This window comes from Cryptomeria japonica, unplaced genomic scaffold, assembly GCF_030272615.1.
Source record: "Cryptomeria japonica unplaced genomic scaffold, Sugi_1.0 HiC_scaffold_185, whole genome shotgun sequence".
NCBI classification, from domain to species: domain Eukaryota; kingdom Viridiplantae; phylum Streptophyta; class Pinopsida; order Cupressales; family Cupressaceae; genus Cryptomeria; species Cryptomeria japonica.
In genome coordinates this window covers 86601-90041 of record NW_026729007.1, presented here as the reverse complement: position 1 = coordinate 90041, position 3441 = coordinate 86601, and the positions used below count along the sequence as shown (strand labels likewise).

General features: G+C 60.8%; 1 non-coding gene across 1 annotated transcript; it reads left to right on the top strand.

The window, feature by feature from the left end:
* The first annotated feature begins 2839 nt into the window (after window positions 1-2839).
* LOC131867870 (5S ribosomal RNA) lies at window positions 2840-2958 on the top strand. Its single transcript, XR_009366401.1, has one exon. It is a non-coding gene; the product is annotated as a 5S ribosomal RNA (ribosomal RNA).
* Window positions 2959-3441: the final 483 nt, after the last annotated feature.

Sequence of the window (3441 nt, the reverse complement as noted above, 5' to 3'; positions counted from 1 at the left end):
ACGTGCACGCCGCACCTTGGAGCACACTTCGTAGCGCTCCCGGGTGCGCACCTCAGAGCACACCAAGGTGGGCAGCGAGGTGCGCACCTTTGATGCGCTGCCTTCACTAATTTCCAGAAAAGGCAAAAAAAAAAGGAGATTTTAAAATTTCCGTTTTGAAAGATAGTGAAAAAAACGGAACGCGCGTGCCATCTTGAGCCCGCCCTGGTGCGCAGCCCAGGTAAGGTGCCACCCTGGCAAAGGTGCGCACCCGGGCAATTAACCCTACTTCCGACTTCGTGCGCGCCAGGGTGGCAACCGGGCCTCGGAAGAGCCAATGCGAGAAACCCCACCAAACGCTCCGACAAAAAAAGAGGCGGCGCTCCAATAACCCCGCTTCGGAGCGCAGCCGGGGCAAACCAAGCCAAGGTGCCCACCCCGACGAAGGTGCACGCGAGGTGCGCACCCGGGGCAAACCGGGCTCCGACAACGTGCACGCAGCACCTTGGAGCACACTTCGAAGCACTCCCGGGTGCCCACCGGCGTTGCGCACCGTGGTGGGCAGCGAGGTGCGCACCTTTGATGCGCTGCCTTCACTAATTTCCAGAAAAAGGCAAAAAAAAATGAGATTTTAAAATTTCCGTTTTGAAAGATAGTGAAAAAAAAGGAACGCGGGTGCCATCTTGAGCCCGCCCTGGTGCGCAGCCCAGGCAAGGCATGCGCACCAAGGTGCCCACCCGAGGTGCACACCCGGGGCAAACCGGGCTCCGACTTCGTGCAGGCCGCACCTTGGAGCACACTTCGGAGCGCTCCTTGGTGCGCACCATGGTGCCCACCAGGGCGCACCCGAGGCAAACCGGGCTCCGACTTCGTGCACGCCGCACCTTGGAGCACACATCGGAGCGCTCCCAGGTTCGCACCAGCGTTGCGCACCTTTGATGCGCTGCCTTCACTAATTTCCAGAAAAGGCAAAAAAAAACGATATTTTAAAATTTCCGTTCTGAAAGATAGTGAAAAAAACGGAACGCGGGTGCCATCTTGAGCCCTTCCTGATGCGCAGCCCAGGCAAGTTGTGCGCACCAAGGTGCCCACCCTGGCGGAGGTGCGCGCCCGGGGCAAACCGGGCTCCGACTTCGTGCACTGCATGGTGCCCACCAAGGCGCGCAACCCAGCCAAGGTGCCCACCGCAGCGAAGGTGCACGCGAGGTGCGCACCCGAGGTGCACACCCGGGGCAAACCGGGCTCCGACTTCGTGCACGCCGCACCTTGGAGCACACTTCAGAGCGCTCCTTGGTACGCACCAGGGCGCGCAACCCAGCCAAGGTGCTCACCCCGGCGAAGGTGCACGCGAGGTGCGCACCCGGGGCAAACCGGGCTCGGACTTCGTGCACGCCGCACCTTGGAGCACACATCGGAGCGCTCCCGGGTTCGCACCAGCATTGCGCACCTTTGATGCGCTGCCTTCACTAATTTCCAGAAAAGGCAAAAAAAAGAAAAAAATGAGATTTTAAAATTTCCGTTTTGAAAGATAGTGAAAAAAACGGAACGCGGGTGCCATCTTGAGCCCGCCCTGGTGTGCAGCCCAGGCAAGTTGTGCGCACCAAGGCACCCACCCTGGCCAAGGTGGGTCACGGGGTGGGTCCTAGGGTGGGTAACGGGGTGGGTACTAAGGTGCGTGCCAAGGTGGGTCATAGGGTGGGTGCCAAGGTGGGCACCAGGGTGGGTGTGCACCAACCCTAGCCAGGGTAGGTCACGGGGTGGTTGTCGGGGTGGGCGTCAAGGAGCCAAGGTGGGTGGCAAGTAGCCAAGTTGCGTGCCAAGGTGGGTGTCGGGGTGGGTGCCAAGGATCCAAGGTGGGTGCCAAGGAACCAAGGTGGGTGTCTGGGTGGGTGCCGAGGTGGGAGCCAGGGTGGGTCCCAAGGTGAGTGCAAAGGTGGGTGCCAGGGTCAAGGTGAGTGCCAATGTGGGTTCCAAGGTGCCAGGGTCAGGGTGAGTGCCAATGTGGGTTCAAAGGTGCTAAGTTGGGTGCGAGGTTGGGTGCGAGGGTGGGTGGGTGCCAAGGTGTGCTAGGTGGAAGCCCGGGTGGGTCGGCATCCCATGGGTGTCGAGTTGGGTGCCTGATGGGTGCTTCTTGTCAAGTTTTAGTCGTCGGGACTCATTTCGAGCCTTAGAGGTCGTTTCTTGTCCGGTTGCCCTGTCTTCGACCTGGGAACCCAATTTTGGTCCTCGGGTCCCATTTTTTTTTGTCTCGCATCCCACTTTTGGCCTGTGGCCTTTTCGGGGTCGATTCTCGTTTTGGGCATCAGAGCATGTTTCTTCTCCTAAAACCCAATATTTGTTTATTAAGTCTCGGAACACATTTTTGTTCTCGTGGACCCATCATGGGTCTTGGAACGCATTTGTGGTCCTTGGGTCCCATTTTGCATCCCGAAACTTGTGTTTTGGTGCTTGATCCCTATTTTGGGTGCCCACCTTGCACCAAGTGCGCACCCGGGGCAAACCGAGCGCCTTGGTGCACCGGGGCAAGATCGAGCGTGCACCCGAGGCGCCCCGAACATGCACCAAGGTGCACTCGGCCCACATGTGAGCGCAGGTCGTTGCGCCCGAGGTGGTGTGTGGGCACCGCGTTGCAGACGGGACACTGCACGCACACGACGCCCCCTACAGGTGCACGCACGTAGGCCGGGCCGGGTGCACACCCGACGCCCTAGCAAGGTGCGCGCACCCGGGCAGGGCTCACACTTGGCGAACGGGGCGCACTTCGCGAGGGAGGGTGTGCACCTCGACGGGGGTGGGTGGCCGGGGTGGATTCGCACGTGGGTCGCGGTTTGCTAAGTACACACTGCGACAAGCTCATAACGGGTGCGATCATACCAGCGTTAGTGCACCGGATCCCATCAGAACTCCGCAGTTAAGCGCGCTTGGGCCGGAGTAGTACTGGGATGGGTGACCTCCCGGGAAGTCCCGGTGTTGCACCCTTTTTTAGTTTTTCGCCGGGCATCGCAATGCTATTTGAATAAACCTTTTGCCCGTTTGCGTTCTCGTCGGGGCCGGGCCGGGCCGGGGTGCGCTGCCCGCACTACCGCGCGCGCGGGGGCGACACCGAGCGCGCACCCGAGGCGCCCCGAGCACACAGGCCACGGTGCAACCCGGGCGTTGTGCGCGCACCCCGGTGCGCCCGAGGTGCTGCGCGCGCACCCAGGTGAAATCGGTGTGCACCTCGGCCAGTGCGCGCTCGGTCGAGTCGCGCACGTTGGCCAAGGTGCACGGTGATGTTTCTTACTCTAAGGTTCCGCACCAGACGCCCGGGACAGGTGAGCGAAGCTGGGCGGGGCCGGGTGCGCGGCCGGGGCAGGTGCACGCAGCTGGAGAGAGCTTTGGAGCACACTTCGGAGCGCACCAATGATGCGCTCCATTCAAAAGTTTCCTGAAAAGGCAAAAAAAGTTGAGATTATAGAATTT